The following is a 24,000-nucleotide window of genomic DNA, read 5'->3' as shown; positions in this document are numbered from 1 at the left end:
CTTTAATCCGAAAGGCATGACCTGGTAACAATAGAGACCCTTGTCTGTGGTAAAGGAAGTGTGCTCCTCGTCTGCCGGGTTCATTCAAATTTGGTTGTACCCACTGAACGCATCCATGAAACTGAGTAACCGGTACCCAGCAGTGGAGTCGATTAGTTGGTCAATTCGCGGGAGCGGGAAGCTATCCTTGGGGCATGCCCGGTTGAGGTTTGTGTAGTCCACACACATGCGCCATGATCCCTGAGATTTCTTTGGCACCATAACCACGTTGGCTAACCACCGGGGATACGTGACTTCCCTGACAAAGTTGATGGCCATCAACTTCTTTACTTCAGCCTGGATAGCCCGGTACTTATCGTGTGTGAAGGCCCTCCTCTTTTGTCTTACCGGTGCTGAATAAGGGATAATACTAAGATTGTGCGTGGCTAATTCCATTGGTATACCGGGCATGTCCTCATATGACCAGGCGAATGCAGATGAGTTTGAGCGGAGGAACGAGATCAACCTTTCCCTGATAACCGGAGACAGCTTAGTACCTATCTTAACAGTCCTGTCCGGGAACTGCTCTGATAGCACCACCTCCTCAATGTCCTCTACGGCACCGGGCCGTTCTTCGTCTGAATCGGTATCATCCCTGGGATCCTCGTACCTGTCTGTCAGAGGGTTAGTAGCCACGGGCAACATCTCAGACTTTCCCCTACCGCGAGATACGGTCAATGAATAGCATTTCCTTGCTGCGGCCTGGTCACCCCGGATCGTAGCAATGCCGATCGGGGTTGGCACTTTCATCATCAGCATGTGACCTGCAATGAAGGTTTTCAGACGCCAAAGTGCCGGTCGGCCTAGGATAGCATTATAGGATGAGACGCAGTCCACCACGATGAACTCTGTTTTGATGGTTGAACAATTTGGGCTTTCGCCTACCGTGATCTATAGGTAATCTGATCCGAGTGGTTGAACGATATCCCCTGAAAAGCTAATGAGGGGTTCATTATCCTGCGACAGCTTGGCTCTCCCTCTGTTCAAAGCTTTGTACGCATCGCGAAATAATACGCTAACTGAGGCCCCGGTGTCCACGAGCACCCGGGACATTATATAATGGTCCATTTGGAGCGTGATTAAGAAGGGATCATCATGGGGCATCTTCAGATCGGCTTCCTCCTCCTGCAGGAATGTCACCGATGTCCATCCGGTACCACCGTCTTGCCGCGGGGCCTTGTGGAAGTTGAAAACTTCCGGATGACCGAAACTAGAATTTCGCCTCTTCCTCTAGGGATGTAATTCCTTCGGGCCCCCACCGTGGATCGTGAAGATTTGGCCGTACACGTCCACCACTCCTATCTCCTTAGCAGGCAGGTACCGTTGGAGCTTGCCCCTCTGGATAAGGGACTCGATAGTATTTTTTAAAGCAACACAGAGATTGGTATTGTGTCCGGCATCCTCATGATAAGTGCAGAACTTTCCGGTATCTTGCTGAGTAAGTTTACTCTTCGGGAACTTCCTTGGGGGTGGGCCCGGTATCTCATCCTTACTTTCGTTCCAAATAGTCTCGTATGAAGCGTTAAGGATTGTGAACACCTCATACCGGGGGGGTGGTGGTGTTCGCGGGGCCTGTTGTACCCTTGGCTCCCGCTGATGGTGAGTGGTCCCATAACCGTTAGTCCTGGATGAGGACTCTTTGCTTCTTTTGCTCGAGGTATGGGGTGACCTGTCATGACTATGGGCCCACTCCCTCTTTCGTGGCTCATCCTTGACAGTCGAGGCCGGGGTTGGCACCCTTAGCTCTGGTCTGGGGGTGTCCCCGTAGGTTTCGAATTCGGCCTGGGCGTGTCTGATGGCAGTGGCCATCAGCTCGTCGTAGTTGGCTGGAGGATTATGGTTAATCCCATAGAGAAATTCTCCGCGCCTTAAGCCTCTCCTGAAAGCCAGCTCGGCCAGTTCCTTATTAAGGTCCCGGCACTTGGCGGTAGCCGCCTGCCACCGATTTACAAAAGACTTCAAAGTTTCATTCTCTCCCTGCTGGACGTTTAACAGGCCTTTGGTGTGTGTATCCCATCGGTGCGTAAGATGAATCGAGCTACAAACTTGTCAGCTAACTCCTTGAAATTCCCTACAGAACCGACCGGCAGTTCGTAGAACCAACTCAAAGCGTCCCCTGACAAGGTTTCCTGGAACATATTACAACACACCTCATCCGTATATCCCTTGGCGCTTGTTTGCGAGCGGAAGGCCTGTAGATGCTGGTAGGGGTCTCCAACCCCCGTGTAGTCAATCTTCAGTGGCTTCGACATATCCGCTCGAATGGCTCCTCTAACCTGTTGGGTGAAAGGACCCGGGCGGTCCTCGTAGGTGGCCATGGCCCTCCAGGTGTCCCTGTTTTCTGTGGCCTGCACCCTTGCCTGCAGAGCATGCAAAGAGTTGCTCATTTGCACAAGTAATGCCGTGTTTGTGTCGGTTACCGGGGGGATATTCGGTACTGGCTGTGGTAACGGTGGTGGTGGTAGATGCCTCAAGCTTTCCGGGAATAATTCTACCGGTACTTGGATTACCCGCTGGGCAGCGTTCACGCCTGTTGCTGGTTGGGATGCTCTAGCCAGGGCCTGGGTGAGCGCCTCGTTGTGCTGGTGCCTCCGGTCCAGTGCTCGGGCCAGCGCTGTGTTTTCATCTTCCAGATCCTGCATCTTCTGTTGCGTAAGGCGGTTTGTTTCCCTATCGGTATTCTGTTGTTCCCGATCGATCCTGGATTGTTCCCTGAAGGCTGCTATCTCCGCCCGCATGGATTCCAATTCCAATACCGGAGACACTTGGCCCGGGACATGCGGGTCCAAGGATCCGAGACCATGAATTTCTTCAACACCTGGCGCTTCTGCTGATGAAGTACCCGGAGAGAATATCAGTGCCCGAGCGACACTTCTACCCTCTCCTGCCGTTCCTTCCGGCTCAGTCATGATATCTCCCCTATCTGGCGCGCCAATGTTTCTGGTGGCTTTCTCCGGGTACCTCACACAGAATGCTATACCTTCTGGGGTACCGATGCACCTCCTAAATCCTGTACCAAGAACACACGCTTAGAGGGGTAAACCGTACCGGACGGTTTACACCTCTCCGATGCCTGAGTGAGAAGCTAGTATAGATGTATAGTAAGTAAATAGTGGACAAAGGAGTTATTACCCGTAAAAGGTGGTTGTGCTAATGCCTTTATACTCGAGCATGGGAAAGGAGTCTCCCCAATCTCAGAGCACACCAAAGAAGACCAGAAAGCACCCCAAAAACATAAATAAATAAAAACCCAGCAACCAACAGATCCAATGAAACAGGAACAAGAATCCAAATACCAACCTTGGTGGAGAAAACTCCGGTGTGATTGTGAGCAGTAGTCTTCAGTGGGGAAAATCTTCATTTTTCCGGGAACGATATGTCCAACATGCAGCAGCCTTTTTCTTGAGTCTCGGATGAGCAAAGCGTGAAGACGACGAATAAGAGTTTGAAGCAAAGTGTCAAATCTCGCTGAGTTCCCCCCCTTTTATGTCAACATCAACGAATTCTAAACCGTCCACTGAAAAACGACATCGCACACCAGCCGTACACGTGTCCCACGTCTCCATTTACTCTCCGGATTAACCGATGCGTCGCCTCGGTTACGGAATCCATAATTACCCGCATTAATGGCGAGAAGACGACCAGGCTTAGGAGACAAGCCTCCAGACGCTAACCCTCTAGGAGTTGGCCACGTGTCGACCACCATCAGACGAAGCGTTTAATGGACGTAACCACTTGGGAAAAAATCACTAACCGTCCGAAGTCTCCGCTGAGCGAAACCCCGCCAGCGGAACTCCTCCCTTGTCACGTTCCAAGTGACGAAGTCTCCGCTGAGCGAAACCCCGCCAGTGGAACTCCTCCCTTGTCACCTTCCAAGTGACGAAGTCTCCGCTGAGCGAAACCCCGCCAGCGGAACTCCTCCCTTGTCACCTTCCAAGTGACGAAGTCTCCGCTGAGCGAAACTCCGCCAGCGGAACTTCTCCCTTGTCACCTTCCAAGTGACGAAGGCTCCGCTGAGCGAAACCCCGCCAGCGGAACTTCTCCATTGTCACCTTCCGAGTGACGAAGTCTCCGCTGAGCGAAACTCCGCCAGCGGAACTTCTCCCTTGTCATCCTGCAAGCGGGGCGTCTTCCGCTACACACCTCTAGCGGAACCCCTTATCATCTTGCAAGCTGCGTACTTTGTTCAGCGCAATATCGCTCAATAAAATACCGCCAGGCACGTCTACTGGACGCTGCTTCCTGCTACAGTCAGCGGGGGGGGGGGGGGGGGGGAGGTATCCGCCAGCAGCGGATCCCGAGGCCACGCCTCACTCTGACAAAGACTGCCACGCGGCGTTACGATCAGACCGTGCCTACGGAACACGGGGACTTGTCAACAGTCTACGATGTCCCTGATCAGGCACGTTGACCCCCGTCACTTGGGTACTAAAGATTAAGCTCGCTACCCAACACCCTCTGCTGCGTGCAGCTCCCCCTCAACAAACAATTTGCCGACCATCCGGAGGTCTATCTTCGCCGGGGAGTGGGGGACTCCCTGGGGGGCCTAGCAGGGGCCCACCCGAAAGGGTATAAAGCGTTTGCTCAGTAAATCCATGGTTGACAACGCACTGACGCTAATTATGCTGTTGCAAGTCTAGCGGAAGATAACGCTTCAAACCGCTGAACAACTCCCCAACCAAGATTGGCCTCCTTGACTGGGGACTTGTACATACATATACATTTGCAAGCATAATTAGCTATAATGAGCTACGCTCATTGTACCGCCAGATGTACTAATTCCCGCCAAAGGAATAACACACAGATACACAGCCAGGCGGGCTTTAACCTGAGCTTCGGATCGCCCCCAGATCACCGCCGACGCGCCGTCACGCGCCGTGTCAATATGGCATCAGAAGCTTCTGAAGCTGGGGACTGAAGCACATCTGTCCCACATCGAAAACAAGGAGAAGATCAGCCTCTTCCTCACCTATAAAAGGTTCTCTCCTCTCTCCTCATTAATCATGCATTTACTACTCATTTATTGTTATGTTGTCTATATACTGACTTAGGCATCGGAGAAGTGAATACCGCCCAACGCGGTCTCCCTCTGACGCCCTGTCTTTCGTTTGACAGCTAGCGAGGATCACCATATCTACAGAGTAGCGGTCCGCCCCACCGGACCCGCGTTAAACGAAGGTTTGGCTACCGCCAGACTTTGAGCATTAACAGAAACCTTGCTTGAGAGTTGACGTTGTCATGGAATACTCCTTAAAAAGATCTGATCTATGGTGTCAATGCTAGCTGCCAAAAAGACAATAACAGGTGATGCAAGACGGAAACTGTAAATAAACATCTACCTTGGGCGCCACACCCACTATGCTTCAAGCAATCTGCCTAGCCAACAAACACTTCAAGATAAACGAGCCCAAGCCTAATATGCAGCCTATCATGGAACAAGGCCTAATTCCAAAAAGAATGCACAACCCTTCAGCACCTTAACCATGTTAGGGTGTCCCCCTCTTCACAAAATCATGATAGTCCCAAGGCTTTTTTTGGGTTTCTTTTCCATTTCATGTAGCAGTCGTCACCGTCCTTGAGTATAGTGCCGCAGCCAGCTCCAAGTTACCCATCAAATCCATCGATCCAATCAGCATGCCTAACAGGAAGAGATGCAACAACATTGTAAACCCGCACCATCTCCACCGCCATAACCATAAACCCTAGAGCACAACAAGTCAGTCGTAGCTCTTTGGTTCACCTTTGACCTTTGAAAAGGAAAGGTCCCATTGCTCTTGAATAAGAGTGGAATGTCCTTATGTTGAACAGCAAGCAGCAATCCAGAGCGATGAGCACACAGTTGGAGCCAATTCCAACATCGAGATTGAACCGGCCAACAGACCAAAAATAATCTCTCGTCAAATAGTCAAAGAACACCACAAGACTTCAAGCGACAAGCAATGAACATTGATGCTAGAGGCAGCCAAGATGGATTCTCTTAGATTAGCCCAGGTATAATTGTAGATGTATGAAACCTGACAGGACCCGCCCCGGATTTCACCCTGAAATCCGAAGTGACCCTGCGGGGCCCACCTTAGAAGAAATTCTACCAAAAATTTGGCGGAACTTCCCCTAAAATGGGCAACCCAAACCTGTAGGGAACATTTACACTTCTCAATCGAATCATCCTTATGCTCCTGGAGCCACCCTGCTCCCCAAATCAACATCAATCTCCAATTCACAAAACACATATCTCAACTTGAATAACATAAATCCCATAGGTAATCAGAGCAATTCAAACAGAAAGGTATATGAGGAAAACCTAATTCAAAGGCAGATGCGGAAGCCATGCTGCTGACTATGCCTCAATTTCGTGTACGCCCGACCTCAACTAATTCGCCTGCAAACTGGGCATTTGAAACCGAAGGGCCCAGGGGAAAAGTATTGGAAACACGTTAGTGTGAGTGGACAAAAATAAACAATTCTAAACGAAAGAAATTTTATACTTTCCCCATTTATTTCCTTAAAAACTCTCGATGCATGCAACGATTTAGAAAACAAATCACGAGAAGCTCCGCTCAAGAAAAACCGACTAGCCCCGCTAGTCAGAAACAACTGAGAAAAAAGATCGAAACTCCAATACTTAACAGGATAAGACCAACCCCGCTGGTTACACGGAAATCAGACTAGGCCTCGCTAGTCGAGAAATGATAGGATATGGGGAAGAGATATCACCATACGGGAAATGGAGCCTCCCAGGCTCTACCTACCCTCAACTGCCACTCACACATAGATTGTGCGAGGAGGAGAACTAATAACCTCGACTGCCACCCACGTGAGGAGGAGAATAAATCACCTCTACTGCCACTCACCAACACAAAGTAGGTGAGGAGGAGAACAAGCTACCTCAACTGCCACTCACCAACACAAAGTCAGTGAGGAGGAGACCTAATCACATAACCCGCGTATGGTGAGGAAAAATCATCGAAAACCAGTAAATCCATGTAGCTTCCCCATATTTCTCACGAGATAGAAACCATGTATTCAACGACGTGACCCCGCACGCCAAGATTACTCTCAATCTCAAAATGGATAAGTGAGAAATAGGAATAAATCGACGGCGTGTCCCACACGCCCAAATATTCTCAAATCCGTGACCAAAACCGGAAATTAGTATAGGTAAATCCCATTTCCAAAAAATCTCTCAAAATCTCCAAGAAGCCAACCCAATCCAAAATCCTTAATTAGGCATTCCCAATGCTAAAACCGAAAGTCAGTAAACAATTGAGAATATCCAACCCCATTGAAACTCATCTTAAAAATCTTTCAGGAGCTTAACTCGGTGATTAGGGATATGCTTAATTCCGGAAATTTACCTCGGAAATTAGGGAATTCATCAAATAATAATATAAATCAAAACCAACCTTTGAAACTCATTATTGAAAGCAAATCCATGATATAATTTGAAATCAATTTCCTCAAAAAGTAATATGAATAATCACTAGAGCATTATTTTAAGAAAATAAATGCATGCATCGTTATTTAAAACAAAAGTCCACTCACAGTACTATTTAGTCGTTCACGCGTACGAGTTCCTTCACCAAATAATAATTCGATATGTCACCCTGAGCAATTAAAATCCGCAAACGAATGAATATTGAATGGAAATTCAATTTACGATAAATAGGAATTGAATCTAGATCCTCTCCTCTATGACCAAAACCTTCGATTCTCATTGGATTCTTTCCAAATTTCACCAAAATCACAAATACAAACTCTTCATCAATTATGTGATTAAACTAGCTAAAAACAGAAATTAAGTCACTGTTCACCCACCGACTATTCACTCGTCGGCACTGTTCACTCGTCGGCCAACTCCTCCGATGGTCACCAAATTTTGACAGCGGCTTCATCTCAACATCCTTAACACTTCTTTCAACTACCATCAAGCCAGAAAACAACCAGAACTACCTCAACAATTAAAAAAACAGTAAATTCAGATTTGTGAATAGTACCCGGATTTCCAACCTCTAAAATCCTCTAATATATATGCAATATTACACTCAAAAGAAAGGTCATGAGGTAATGAACAACTTTATACCTTGGGGTTTCTCCAAAATGTAGATGGTTTGGACGGATCTCTCTCCCTTTCCTTCTTTCCTTCTTTCTTTCTCTTTCTCTCTCTCCCCCTCTCTCTTCCTTCCTTTCTGGCTCTGATCGTGAAAACAAGAATAGTAGAAGAAGATGGCTGATTTAATTAAGTTAGGGACATGGTGAAATGACTAAAATGCCATTAAAACGAAAATACCCATAACTTCTGCATACGAACTCCGATTTTAGCGTACCACCTATGCACGCGCTCGGTTTAATGTCCTCTACAACTTTCATGAAGGAACTTTTCTCAAATTTTGGCCCGATCAAAAAGTCAACTTTTAGGGCCACTAAAAAAAACTGAATTAGGGTAAAAAGTGAAAGTAGTTGTCGTTTACCGTACAAATAACTAGTAAACGGGTAAGTGAAAATACAGGATGTTACAAAACCAATGTCAGGACTGAAACTTAACGGTGGCTTCATGAGAGAGAAAACCCAAGAAGTGGATTACTTTTTGTAATTAATCTCGTTTTTATGAATGAAATTAAAATCCCTCAAAAGATAATAGAAATTAATGAAGCCCTTTGGGTTAGCCTAATAAGTTATGAAGGGAGTTTGGGAATTGATCGGGACTAGGCTAGATCAAAGGTTCGATGGTGTGTTTCGACGAGAAAATTGTGAAATTCGTAAGAATTTATATATGATGGAATCTACAACTCCATCAATTAATATTTCATTAATTGTAAATTCTATTGTTTGATTGTATCTATTTACGATTTAGAATGTATAATAAATTAAGAAGAATAATGCTAAGTGAACCACCTTTTTGGATACTACTTGCAACTCACCTTCTGTGACAGCTGATGTGGAGCAGCCACGTTATTTGATGAAATTTTGTGATAGGTTAGACTTTATACCACATCAGCTGCCACATAAGGTTAAGGTTCTAAAAATCGCTAGGCGCTAGTCTAACGGTAGCCCGGTGCCTAGCGCCTAGGCTGGAGACTAGGCGGCGCCCAGGTAGTTTCTATTTTTTAATTTAATTTAATTTTTATTGCATATAATTACTTAAATAAAATAATAAGATCTTCAACCTATTAGTCTATTAAAGCCTATTGCATCAATGCCATCAAATCAAATAATCAACATATCGGTGAGCTGTGAGTCTGTGACTTGTTGGTAATTTATAATTCCAACATTGTAAAGGTCATGGGTTCAATTCTCATTGACATATGAAAGGGAGGGGTGGGCTAAAGGGTTTTTTTTTTTTTTTTTAAATAATCAACATGTTGAATTATATATTTATTGAACTAACAAAAGGATGTCTTTGGGTTAATTCATTCAACATGGCCCATTTAATTTGTTTTAATTTCTTTTTTGACAAATAGTACTAAAAAAAAAAAGCTGTTTTGAAAATAAATAAAGAACTAAAAATGAGTGGAACGCACTTGCACGCGCTTGGAGAAAAAAGAGCGATCTTCCTTCTGGTCCAGCGGCGAGCCCTTTCGCCGTTGTCGGACGGGTCTGTCATCCCTGCGTGGATGTGAGGTCGGGCTCCTCGTTCGAAGTTCTCGTCTGGATTGAGGAGATTGCAGCGGTAGTGTGTGAGGCGAGGAGTGGGGAAGATCACAGCGGCTATCGGGGGCGGTGGCGTGGAGTAGGGGCGTGGCTAGGTTCAGACGGCGGCAAGGGTTGTTCTGATCTCAGTGGTGTCCAATCTGGAGTGCTCGTGGTGGCGCGATCTGGGTTGGAATTGGATCCGATTTGGGCAAGAATCCGATCTGGGGAAGGATCTGACGTGATCTTTCTATTCAGGCGGTGGTGATCCGTCGGTGGTGGCTGGGTTTGACCTGGGCTGGGCCTTATACATGAGATGTACTCTCCTTGCTTCCTGGACTGGTGATTGGGTTTGGGCTCACTTCTTGGGCCTAGACTTGGCTGTTTACTTTAATAATGTTTTTCCTTATTGCTGTTAATTAGTTCTGTTGCGCTGTTTGCGAGTAATAAGTCCTTACATATGTAGAGTAAGGCTAGTCGGGCTATATGCCTGTGTGTGCACTCAAAGTGCCTTGTCTTCTCTAGGTAGGCGGCGAGTTCCTTGCTTCGTCAAATGGTCGCTACCTCCTAGTGGTAGGGTGAGTCTAAGTGTCGTCGGATTAATCTTCCGGCGGCAACATAGTAGGAAAGCTGTGCGTATGGTAATTATGCTACGTTGTAATCAGGTTACATATCGAGTTATCTTTCCCTTACACTAGGCCAAAAAAGCTAACAGACAACGGACCAAAATCGTTGTGTGATTTGGATGATCTCCGTTGTGTGATGAAAAATGACACAACGGTGGAAACCCGTTGTATGAAACACAAACAGACAACACGTATTTTGTTATTAGTGTTATGCTTTCTCTCGACAGATAGTAGGCACAGCTGCTGCGCAATCATGCATCACATAGCAGTGGCATCATTCACACAACAGATGTTGTTTCCGAGATGTTGTATGAAAGGCTAATCAGACAACAACATTTTATTTTCTCTGTTGTATGAGTTATCCTCACACTTCACTTTTAGATTGTGGCTGTTGTGTGGCTTAGTTTTGGACAACATAGTTCGGTTTTTACAGTTGTGTGAGTGTAAATAAGAAAACATATTTCTTGTGAAACCATTGTGTGATATATAAGAATGCATTGTGTGAATATCCAAATTTTGTGTATTCAAACAACGTTTCATTGACATTATATAAAATTTGTTGTATGAAAAATTTCATTTTCTAGATTTTGTGCATTAATAATAATGTTCTATTTGACCTAATGAATAGTGATCAATTGTAAAGAAACCATATTGCAAACTATCAAATGAGTAATTCAACCCATACTATAAAACTCAAATGTTAAAAGGAAGCATTTCCTAATCATCCAAGACAATATTAAAACAAGAAAAGCATTCTAGTGTACAAGCCCTATCTACTGGGAACTACAAGCCCTATCTACTTGGGAACTCAAAAGCTGATACACATATTGTTCCAAAACATGCCTCTTATGAAGTCTTCTTGATAGTTGGCAAATTCCTTGAACAAATTCTTTAGCATCTTAGCTTTCCGGTGACATGCATTGCTCAAGGTAATTCACAAAGCTTCTCAGCTATCTCTTCAGCCTAAAACTGGAAGAGCATCAGAAAACAAATTAGATGGCTTATAAGGTTCAAACTTATTGCTACAAAACAACATCTCAATGTACATGCTTGATAAACTGGTATTAATGGCATCAGTAACTTGTAGTAGTTGGAAGCATCAGAGGCTGTTTTGTATGACGAATTATACCTAGGATCCTAGGTGTTAATGGCATCAGTAACTTGTAATAGCTGCAAGCATCAAGCAATAATTCTTTGTATTCACCAAATACTTAACAAAAATCAAAAGGTACTTTTAAAAAAAAAACAAAATCTTTTTTCTTTGTATTGAACTAAGCTTGAGCCATTATTATGACCCATGTACACTTTTAACTACTCTGAAGTCCAAAGCCCTCTTTATTCTAATGAAGAACAAGATGCAACTTACTTGAATACGCAGACTTTCCCAATTTTAAGTTCCTGCAAGTAAACAGCTCACGAAATGAATTACTTGAATTATCTGAAAAGAATTAAGAACTGCAATGAAATTCTAATTTTCATTGTACAAAAGCGACAGCAGATTCGTCCTTATCAGGAGCTATAGATTCATATATAGCAATATATCTTAGGACATGAATGGCCCCAACACCCAAGTGAATAGATTTGTGCCTTTGACACTTTTGTTTTTGCATTAATAGAGAACAAGTCAGTCCATCAACATCAAAACACATTATCCGAATTTACATTCATCAGATGAAAAGTTTCAGCAAGATCTAATAGCAGTGACATCTGAGAATCTAAACATTTGAAAACTACAGCTTGAGCCTTGAAGGGAGGCAAAAAGATATGAATTTCACTAGCAATGAGATTTTGTGACGATCTAAAAGACCAAAGTGAACATAACGAAATGATACGCCAAAAATCTAAGGGATTAAGACTAGCCACGTAAAAGTGTACAAGAAAATAATAACTTAGGGAAGCACCTGAATGAATTGCGACAAAATTTTAATGTTTGAATTGCTCAGCAACCATTTGCAAGTGTGAGGGTCCTTTTTGAATTAAGCATCGACTAGGCCAAAATCAACCCAATAATTCGATTAATGGGAGGACTTTGTGCGTGATTCAGATAATGAATAGGGCTTGACAGTGTGAAGCATGGTGTGGGAGCTAGAAACACATTGCAGTGAGAGAATTTGGGGGTTTTTGGATTTGGGTTTCTGGGAACTTGATTTGAATGAGAGTTTGGAAAAGAGATTCAGAACTTAGTTTATGCTTGAAGGCTTGATTGTTTATGGGAATTGTTGGATTGTGCTGGATGTTGCCTCCTACCTATTCTAATCTCAAATCTCCATTTTTATAGGCTTGGTTGGAGGGTGTTGTGGTGACTCAGAGCATTTGATTTTCTGGGTAAAACCTTTCCTCCTTAATCCATACTCAATTTCTGCCCCAAAATCGGGAAAGAAGGTGCTTACTTGAGAGATAAGGGTTTGGGAGAAAGTGAAGGTTGCAACAACAATTGTCGACATATATATACTGTAGTAGCAGTCACCGCAGTGACAGAAAACAGGGAACGAGGTGGACGAGGTACATCAGAAGTTGAAATTCTAAAGAGGGAACGATTCCCTTAACTGGTCATGAGGTTTCTCTATCAATGATTAACATAGAGAATAAGTCGTACTTAGGGATTTTGGCTAGCTCTTTAAGTATTAGATTGCTAGTGGAGGAATGTAAGATATTAATTAGGTTGCTGCGAGGAAAGGAGATGAGGCAGAAACGAAAAAGAATAAGAAAAGGGAAGTTGGACTTTTCTGATATGGGCTTTGGGTTTCAAAAGAGAGGTTGTCCAACTCTCATAATCACCATTTCGTTCTTGATTTAAGTCATTGGGCTTGAATTTCGGGCCCAAGACCGAAATCACCAACGACACTAAATCAATAAACGAGCATTATGTGTTTCCGTAACCTTCCACACCACACCCACTTCTGCAAGCCCCAATAGCGTAGTTGTGGCTTGGGTCCACATGTGTGGCATGACTGCTCGATATGTAATTTATAGTTCCAAATGTGGATTGCAATTATATTTCCCTTTTAGGGTTGAAATGTGCGTACGGCATGTCTCGTGCTTTTTTGGGTATCAACATTAGCCCCCTTGATTATGTAGGCTATGCAATGACTATGAAATAGGCTACATAGTCAATAAGAAAGTAGCCCAAGGTAAGCGTGAAAATCAAGTATATAGAAGCCTTGGAATTATAAAGAATGTACTCGCATGAGGACTCAAAATTTTGGGTGATTAGATTTTAAAAATATATAGAAATTGAGTGCATTTTTTTTTTAGCGTAATTAATGATGATAAAATAAGTAGGCATGAGGTAATAAAAATGAGTTAAGTAAAAGTAAAATTTATAATGAACTAGAGTAAAATAAGAGTGAATTTGAAAGTAGTATGGTAAAAGCTAGTAGAATAATTGTGAACACAAGAAAATGATCAAATTTTTAAACGTAATGAAAAATGCATGAATGGTCAAGCATAGTTTGCGGAAAATAAGTAAGCAATGAGCAAGCGAGGATAATCATGAGATTTAGAAAATAAGTTGTTCTTTCGAAAATGAAGAACATGAGTATGAGTAGATGAATGAGTAATTTGGCAAGTGGAAATAATAAACTACAGAAGAATAGAACTCTTTTTTTTTTTTTTTTGTCTTCAAAGTTGATAACGAAGAGCATAATGACAAAAATATTTGCAAAATAATTGGCAAGTGAAAAGAAAGTTAAAACGAAATAGGTAAGTATATGTGTGAAATATGATACGTGGTTAGAGTAAAGTAGGGTGTGCAAAATGAAAATAGCGAGCATATAAAGTTTTAAAAGATAGAATACGCATTTGCATTTGGCTTATAGATATGCTTGATTGTTTGCGTCGCACGGTGTGTAAAAAGATATATTTTCTTTGCTTGGCTTATACATGCTTGATTACGTGTTTGGCATGTGTAGAATGAGAGTTTGTTTTATGGTTGACTTAAATTTTCTTGAGCTTGTGGTAACTATGCTTAGGCATGTGCATTGATCACTTAAGGTTGCCTTAATCATTTAGAGGACCAAGGGAGAGTGCGTGGACTTTGAAATGTGCATGCTTAGGAGAATAAACTTGGCATGACTCTCATATGGTCTCAGATAGATGCACGACCTTGACAAAGAGGTTCTCGGCATTGTTGATTAATAAGTGCTTGGCATGAGCTTGAATAAGGCTTGGCGTGTCTCTTTTGTTCGTGAATCCGCTTGGCGCGGCTTGGAGTATGCATTAGCTTATTGCATTTATGATTTAGCATATGAATTAGTAATATGCATGAAAATGTGACAAGTGTTCTCTTAAATATATTGAATGATTAAGAGAGTGTGTGGGCATGAGCTTGTGAGAGAGTTGCGCTTGGACTCTCTTTCTTTTTCTTTTTTTCTTTTTTGGAAAACAAGACTAATAGGTAGAAAACTTGGCCCGAATTTTTTGATAAAAAAAAGTTATTTTCTCATGTTTCTGCAGGGTAAAAAGGGAGGTACGGCCAAATTCCCCTTTTCTCACCAAGTCATAGGTTTAAGACTTAGAATCTCTCTTAGGGATATATGCTTTTCTAATTCAGTACCAAGGCTGATAAATCAAAGGATTTTCTTGTTCGTGGGCTGAGCTCCGGGAGGTAAGAAGATTACTGCAGTGGCAATTTTTCTCTGGCTTTTGCATGGGTAGGCTTCAAATGTTTGAAAAACTGCATTTAGAGCTTGATATCTAGGATGTTTAGGCTTGATTTATGAACTCATGGCAAGTGAAGGCTTTAATTTTGAGTAATTTCTTGTTGCATTATAGAATCTTGGATAGATTGCTTGCGTTTCTGACTTCCATTGCATTTTGTTTTAGGATTGTATACGAATTTACATTCCTAAAGCATGATCCAATCATGAGCATAACTGAGGCATGAAATTTTCAATTGATGAGCAGGCCAGCTTCAATGTAGGCGTGGATCTTCACTTACTGCGGTGATCACTGCATCAATTGGCCATGAATTGGGCCTTAATCGCAAAACTTCCAGATGTATAGACAAAATTGAGGAGGAATTGGAAAACAAGATCAGACTATGCTCTGGTAGTTCAAATCGATTCCTTGCTTGAGATTCACTGTGCAAGTAAAACTTCTAGGTAGCCTCTGTAAGTACACTTGCTTGTATCCATCGATTGCATTGAACAATTGGGATTTTTTTTTTCTTCAGCATGTAATTATTGCGTTCCCCTTCCTACTGCGGGGAATTGTAATTTCTTCTTCTACTGTAGGGAGTTGTCTGGAATCTTACGCTTTCTTCAATTCGTGGAGTTGACTGTATGATTCTTCTCATCTCAGGAAATCTTGAATCCTTGGGACTTGTTGAATTAGGTAATTCTCGCTCTTCCATGTTGGATGGCTTATACATGCAGCTGGGTTATGGGTTGTTGGGATGTCTTGTGATGTCTTATGGGTTGTTGGGATGTCTTGTGATGTCTTATGGGTTGTTGGGTTGTTGGGATGTTTTGTGATGCCTGGTGTCTCCGTGTGCGATGATGTTAAATTGGCTATTTATGTCTCAAATGAAAATAGGATTTGGCAAGAAAAGAATTTTTCTTGCAATAGAATCTACTTCCAATTCTGTTTTTGGGGTTTCCCTGTTCAAGCCCTGAGCTTTCACCGATGGGCCAATTTAGTGATAATGGTATGTAGTTAGCAACAGATTTTGGGGAAAGGGTTGACCTTGGTGTTTTTAGAAGACACGGATTTGCAGACTTTAGATGCTGGGTGTGAGCCTGATGGATTTGATGAAGAAATTGAAGGTATAATGGAACAATTTGAATAGGTCAGTAGTGAAGATTTGGCAGCTAGTGATTCTGAGAAGCTAAACACATTGGGGGCATTTTGAGAACATTAAGGATTGATAGAACAGTTGGAAGTAGACTTCACGAAACATAGAGTTATGATGAGTTGTAGGCAAGCTTGTCAACTTTTACTGAGTTCGATCAATACAGTAGCACAACTTCTATTTTCTCTGCATTTTTCTTCTTCTCCAGGCTTTTTCTCTTCAAGAATCACCGTAGCTAACTCTCCCCTCTTTTTATTATTTTTTTTTGTGTGCACGCTGCGTGGGTATATGTATGAACATTGTGCATGTGTTTGAGGTAAGTACTATGAAGAGGAAAAGGTATGCGGCTTTAGCTTGGAATAGGCATGTGTATGCTTGGAGTTGATCAAGAATAGCGTTTTATTGTCTGTTGGTCTTGTTTTTCTCCTTCTCTATTTTTTTTTTTTCGTGCATGGGCTGACTTATTAGGATATATCAATTTTGAGCAGGGCATGAACATGTCACATCTTGGCTTGGCTTGTGCATTGCTTAACTGCCGTTATTCATTTTTTGATGTATTGTATATGGCATGACTCATGAGGTGATCTCAATATCTCTTCATAAGCTAGTTTTGTGAATAGTTGCTGGACTTTGTTCTACTCATGACTTGATTGCAAGAACCATGCTATTTGCAATAACATTAGTTCCAGCTACAGTGACTTGTACACTTGTAGACTTGTGAATTCTATGGGTGCATAAATGAATTCTTTGAGTATGAAAAAGCATTTTGCTTGATATTTAGCATATAGATCTTTGCCTAACTAATTTACTGCATAGACATTTTGTTCAAGATCAATGACAATATCTGTAATTTTGCTGTGGGTGGTAGTTGAAGATAAAACACAGGTCTAGGATAATAATTGTGGAAAGCTGCAGAAAAAGGATTTGAGATAGAGTTAACGCTCTTAAATTCTGGAGTTTGGACATGGATTTAGAAAAAATTAAGTTTATGAAGTTGGGTTCTGATGATAAATGTGTGTGTTCATCACCGTGGTAAACATGGTAAAGAGTCTTGGTTCAAGGAAAGGTTTAAATTTTAGTCTTTTAGAGAATTTCAGATCTGAGTTGATATAATTTGCTGCTGGAAATTTAGTGGGCAAATGACTGAGCTTGTGGATCTTAAATTGAAGTTGTGATTTTTTCAAGGTAGAGGACACAAGTTACTGAAAATGGCAAATGCCATGCATGAACTAGACTAAGTGTACTAGCATGACTACAAGGATAAGCCTATAGTGTAATATAGAGTTTGTGATTACTGCATATGGGGTTTTGCTTGCAGCAGTAGTAAAACTTTGGATATAGTACTAATTATTTTGGTTTGACATCTGGCCTAGTTTGGTAGAGCTGAGTGTTGTGATCAATGTTGAGATATAGATTCTGGAGTAGAATAGTTATTGTAGTGGAAGTTTTGGCTACGGTAAGAAGCTTTACATTGTGGTAATGAAAGTGTGACACATGACTGGGAGCTGCGGGGAGAAAGAATAGTCCAGAATACAAATCATAGTATTAAGACTAGCATTGGTTCTTTGGCTTGGGGAAAGACTTGGAATACAAATGTCATCTTGACATTAGGATTACTTAGCCATGGTGGAAAACATTGACCATGTCAAATCCATGAGTCTGGCTAATACAATAGCTTGAGAGAGATATCAGCTTGTTGATATTATGTATACCACACAAAAGAAAGACATTAATTTTGAGGTGTTGGTTTGAAAGATATATGCTTGAGCTACAATATACGATGATCACATGAATATATTGGGGACTAAAACTTCACATTAACCTTGAACAAGTTTGTCATTAGTTAGCCCCCAAGTGTCATAGCATATTATTCTGAGATACTGATTGTTTTCGAGTGTGATGATGAGTACTGCCTTTTGCTTGAAATTGGCTTGATCGAGTATTGATTGCTTGCTTTAATGGTTTTGGCTTGATTGAGTATTGCTTGCTGCTTGATTGAGTATTTTTCGCATACCCTCATGGTTTTGGTTTGACTGAGTATTGTTTGCATGCTTTAATCGTTTCCTTATTAATGAGTTTAGTATGTGCAATGAGCATAGTCTAGCCAGTAAGCTTTGGGAAAGAGCATGAATGGTTTGACTAGTTCTTTATCATTTGCAATTTTTTTTTCTATCGAGTATATTGCTGCATCAGTATGAGAAGCTTTCCCTCATGAACTCCTTTTCTTTTGTTTCATATCTTGAAGAATAACAGAGTGATGAGGAGGAGTTTCATTTTGCTTGATTAGAGATACAACATAATTTAGCATGAAGCATGTATAATTAGCTTGATTGCATCCACAATATGCATTTGATTGGTACTAAAGTATGAGGAACAACATAATTTAGCATGAACCATGCATAATTAGCTTGATTGCATCCACAATATGCATTTGATTGGTACTAAAGTATGAGGATAATGAAGAGCTTTTATTAGAGAGGTGTTATTTTGCTACAATACTAGTAGAATGGACAATATGGTTTGAAAATGAATTATGGTGTAGAGTGAATAATGGAAAACAAAAAACATCTATGGCAGTAGGGATTTGGTTGTAAGATAAACCTGAAACATGGAGTTTATCCTGACATAAGGTTATTTGGCTGTGGCAGGTGAGGCTATGGTTCTAAAGCTTTTGGCTAGCAAAGAAGGAATGGAGTTTAGCTTGTTGAAATTTGGTTGGAGAATTTCTGAAGCCGAGAACATTACTGGGAATGCTTGGGGAGTAGAAATTAAGGATCTAAATAAATAATCAGGAACTTCTTATCCGGCAAATCCCTCACACTCAGGGATGGATAAAATCAGTGAAAATTTTGGCTTTCGCAGATGCATTGGCTTGAGAAAAGCTTGTAATACAAATTTTGGTTTGACTTCAAACATATCCCTATTTTGTTACTGCAATGAAAAATTGTACTATGTAGGAAAAGTTGGTTTAATAAAGGCTTGAAATAGTTAGTTTGATTTGATATCAAGCTTAATTTACTTTGAGCTTAAATAGTTTGATTGCTGCAAGTAAGGTTTTGGTAACTGCAGTGAAAGCGTTGACTCTGATGGTTGATGTTTTTGTCTGAGTTTTGATATCAGGCTTATTTGGGTACAAAAAGAGGAGGTGTTGGTTACAACAATGAGAATTTTAGCTGCGGCATGATCTGCTTTGGTTTGAGGAGGCTTGTAATAAGGAACTTGCAAACTATAGTGGAAATTATTACCATAGCTTGATTTTGGTAGTGGGAATGAAATATTGGACTGTAGCTGTGAATACTTCCTTTTGGGAGGGCTAGAATGTAGTAAAGCATGAATGAATTAAGCATTTTGGCATAAGTGAATGATCCTGACCATGAATTGAACCTTCACCCCTTAGCCCCCAAGTTCATTAGCATGAATACAGATGTATATTCAGGTATACTTAAATACAATTCAACATTGTACATCACAAGAATTTCAACATCTGATCAAGATTGTTTGCATGGCATGAGTTCCTATTGTGAACTATAGCTGCAGGTGATTTTATTGCAATAGAGAATTTGAATAAGAGAGTAAAAAATTTAGCTTGGCATTGAAAGTTTTAGATATGATAAAAACTTGTAACAAAGAGTTATGGTTTGAAACATTTTCGAATATGGCAGTGAAAAAATTTTGGTTATTCTGTGAAGACTCACGCTTTGGCAAGGAAGGCTACAACTTGAAAAAAGACTTACTATAAGAACTAATTTGTTCTAAGATCAGGCTAATCTGGCTATAAGGCTGAGTATTGTGACTGCTGCAAATGAGATCTTAACTATTGTAGTGGAAACCTTGGATCTAGAATGATGTTTTAGTTTGTGAAATGCTTGCAGCAATGGTTTTGGTACTGCCTACCTCATTTGGCTAAGAGGGCAACCCTTTTTTTTTTTTTTCTAGGAATGTACATTGGTTTGAAGAAGGGTTGAAGTAGATAGTCTCAACTACAACGAAGTATGGTTAGTGCGATAGAAGTTTTTGCAATGGACATTTTCTGTCAACTGCAGTAAATGAGGGCTTGAACATGAGTGGGAATAGATGGTTGCTTTAGCTCTGGTTTTGTATGCTTCTTCTAAAGAGGGTTTGAATGTGGTGACCATAAATAGACAAAAAGTTCATTCTGGTATGAAGATAAATTGATTGTTGTGGTGATAAATAACTGAACATCCATATGGATTTATTCAGAAAAGGCATGTATCTATAGACCACAAGCATGTTTGCTTATCTATATATATTGAGTATAACATATTAACAAGAGGCCTTGTTAATTGCATAAACATGATCAAGCATGGCTTCAGATCGTCTTGATTTTGAAAATGAATGACCACTTGCTGCAGTGCCTGGCCACTAATATAAATTATTGTTTCCAGCTTTCATAGTTGAATTCTCAAGTCTTCAACTGAATATGTACTTGTACAGAGTATAACATATTAACAGGGGAGCCTTTGCTAATTGCATCCAACAACAGCTGTGAATAACAAAAGCATACTTCAATTGAAGAACTGCTTGATGAATCATTTTTCTGAATCACAACCTAGTCCCCAGTGAAGTCGCCAAAATGTGAGGGTCCTTTTTGAATTAAGCATGGACTAGGCCAAAATCAACCCAATAATTCGATTAATGGGAGGACTTTGTGCGTGATTCAGATAATGAATAGGGCTTGACAGTGTGAAGCATGGTGTGGGAGCTAAAAACACATTGCAATGAGAGAATTTGGGGGTTTTTGGATTTGGGTTTCTGGGAACTTGATTTGAATGAGAGTTTGGAAAAGAGATTCAGAACTTAGTTTATGCTTGAAGGCTTGATTGTTTATGGGAATTGTTGGATTGTGCTGGATGTTGCCTCCTACCTATTCTAATCTCAAATCTCCATTTTTATAGGCTTGGTTGGAGGGTGTTGTGGTGACTCAGAGCATTTGATTTTCTGGGTAAAACCTTTCCTCCTCAATCCATACTCAATTTCTGCCCCAAAATCGGGAAAGAAGGTGCTTACTTGAGAGATAAGGGTTTGGGAGAAAGTGAAGGTTGCAACAACAATTGTCGACATATATATACTGTAGTAGCAGTCACCGCAGTGACAGAAAATAGGGAACGAGGTGGACGAGGTACATCAGAAGTTGAAATTCTAAAGAGGGAACGATTCCCTTAACTGGTCATGAGGTTTCTCTATCAATGATTAACATAGAGAATAAGTCGTACTTAGGGATTTTGGCTAGCTCTTTAAGTATTAGATTGCTAGTGGAGGAATGTAAGATATTAATTAGGTTGCTGCGAGGAAAGGAGATGAGGCAGAAACGAAAAAGAATAAGAAAAGAGAAGTTGGGCTTTTCTGATATGGGCTTTGGGTTTCAAAAGAGAGGCTGTCCAACTCTCATAATCACCATTTCGTTCTTGATTTAAGTCATTGGGCTTGAATTTCGGGCCCAAGACCGAAATCACCAACGACACTAAATCAATAAACGAGCATTATGTGTTTCCGTAACCTTCCACACCACACCCACTTCTGCAAGCCCCAATAGCGTAGTTGTGGCTTGGGTCCACATGTGTGGCATGACTGCTCGATATGTAATTTATAGTTCCAAATGTGGATTGCATTTATATTTCCCTTTTAGGGTTGAAATGTGCGTACGACATGTCTCGTGCTTTTTTGGGTATCAACAGCAAGATATCCTAAAGTAGAATCTGTCAGCTTATTCAGGTTAACTAGGTAAAGCATACATAACCCAGAACAAGTTTCAGCTATGACCTTCACAAAAGAATCTGTTAAATTTCTGCAGCAAATCGAAATCAACCATCATAAGCATAATATCAACAAAAAATCAATGGAACTACAATAAAAGATGACAAAAACATATTTCTTGAAAACGTTATACATAGAGATGAGTTAATATGACATAAAAACTCACATGCAATCAGTCAAAATAAGCTCCTTCAAATTGTGGCCACGAGTAGTAATAAACTTCTTAATAAAATCATCGCAAACATTTTCAATGCCGGGCATCCACAACACCTCCAAATGCTCAAACTTCTCTAAGGCTGGTAATATCAGCATAGCATTAATGCTTTGGCAATCATTTAAATATAGTTCCTCAGCACTTATTCCAATGAATTAGCTAAAGCATCGATACTTGAGGAAGTGAGAAGGGAGCACCGGCTGAGATTCCGAGATCTTAGTGCAGAGGCAGAAGAAACAAGTGCACCTAACTCGACATCCGAAAGACGACATGCACCACTGAGGGATAAAGAAGTTAAAGCGGGCAAGCAATTGGATGACCGAGCTAAGGTAGAATTCAATATATAATCTGGCAGACAGCGCCCACATTGGTCAAGCTGTAGTACCTATTTCACAGGAAAACAAGAATCCAGCTTATGCAAAATATTCAGAATACTAAACAAGAAGCTACAAGTCCACAATCAGTGAACAAAGAAATCCCACACTACTGAGAAAGCAACAAAAATGGCCTCAAACGAGAAACTAATCCTTTCTGTTAACATGAATGCAGGTTGAGAAGCATGTTTTTCAAACTTATCAACATATTCAGCAAAAAGTTAAATATAAGACAACGAATTCTAAATTAAATATAAGAACATACCAATAGAAAAACAAAAAGTGCAAAGCTGCAGATTGGTCACCAAAAAGGGTACAGTCCCTTACCTTTTCAAAAACAACTTCCAACCTCCCCGAAGAAAAACACAAACCAGCAGCTCAAAAAGAAAAGATAATGTAAAGGTCAAATATCAATAATACCATTATCATATATCAATGCTACCATTATCATACAAAACAAATCAACCATTATCCAGGAATAACAGCATAAATGCAATCCGGCTCTTTGCCAGTCTCGGTCTCTTCCTCCTTTGTGGGTCTCTTCACTGGAAAATCACCGGACCCCTTGTTGATTTCTAACCTTCATTTTAGCGCCCTTCATATACAGAAGCACCGATAAAAATTAGACAAAGAAAAATCAACATCAAAGCACACAAGTTAACACTACGTCCTAAACTTCGGACAAGTAAAGCTATGCAAACACAAACCCACTACAAAAATTACTTTAATCAAAGCTAATCTGAGAAGAACTGAATTTGTACACAGACTTCTTAAGCGAAAACCCCAAATGAAGAAATTGAAGGAACTAGTGATATTATTAACGAGAATGCAACAAACCCTAAAATCGAATGAGGACATAGAGGATCCAATTCGTAAAAATAAAATATCTTAACCATAACCCAAACTTGAAACAATCTAAAATTAAACAAAAAACCTAAAAGAAGAAGGCTTACCAAAGATTATCGGTAATTCAAAGTAGGCTTACCATGAGGAATTGAAATTGATGTGCGTGAACCTAGGAAGGAGCTAGAGCAGCTGAAGTAGGATTTCCATGAACTTCGTCTTATTTTCTGGTGTAAATCCGGCTAATTGTGGAGACGAGAGTTAGGTCAATGAAATTTGGGTTTCAGATTGAGGGTTCGACTTGATTTCCCTATTTGAGATTGGGATTTCCCTATTTGAGATTTCAGAATGAAAGAGAGAGGAAGACTATGATTTCTGGGTAAGGAATGAAGAAGAGACTGAGAGTGAGACAGGGAGAGAGGAGCGATCTGGGGAGAGGGAGAGACAATAGGTTCTTTTTTTTTCTTTCTTTTTTTTTTACAAGTGATGGAATGAAGGCCCAGCCTTCTAAATGTTCCCGCTTATGTGAACTCAAAGTATCAATTTTGGCGCTAGGTACTCGTTTATACAACACAAATAAGTCATTTGGTTGTGGGATTATCAATCACCAGATACATTTCAATCAAAATCTATAGGTTTTGGGGGGAATGAGTGCTATTTTGGGGCAAACATAGGCACATCCAAACCTTTCCCTCTTGATCATACAACACA

General features: G+C 41.1%; 2 long non-coding RNA genes and 1 pseudogene across 2 annotated transcripts; 1 reads left to right on the top strand and 2 right to left on the bottom strand.

Moving 5' to 3' along the window:
* Window positions 1-7,530: 7,530 nt before the first annotated feature.
* On the bottom strand, window positions 7,531-8,236 carry LOC133734477 (uncharacterized). The gene is made up of 3 exons (XR_009858328.1): window positions 8,120-8,236; window positions 7,855-7,985; window positions 7,531-7,643 (listed from the first exon to the last, which is right to left on the bottom strand). It is a non-coding gene; the product is annotated as an uncharacterized LOC133734477 (long non-coding RNA).
* Window positions 8,237-11,930: 3,694 nt separating this feature from the next.
* On the bottom strand, window positions 11,931-23,032 carry LOC133730334 (F-box protein At3g58530-like; annotated as a pseudogene).
* On the top strand, window positions 14,806-19,101 carry LOC133728742 (uncharacterized). Its single transcript, XR_009855980.1, has 4 exons — window positions 14,806-14,898; window positions 15,117-15,403; window positions 15,527-15,626; window positions 18,732-19,101. It is a non-coding gene; the product is annotated as an uncharacterized LOC133728742 (long non-coding RNA).
* Window positions 23,033-24,000: the final 968 nt, after the last annotated feature.

This window comes from Rosa rugosa, chromosome 2 (genome assembly GCF_958449725.1).
Source record: "Rosa rugosa chromosome 2, drRosRugo1.1, whole genome shotgun sequence".
Classification (NCBI taxonomy): domain Eukaryota; kingdom Viridiplantae; phylum Streptophyta; class Magnoliopsida; order Rosales; family Rosaceae; genus Rosa; species Rosa rugosa.
This window is presented reverse-complemented; position numbering and strand designations above follow the sequence as displayed.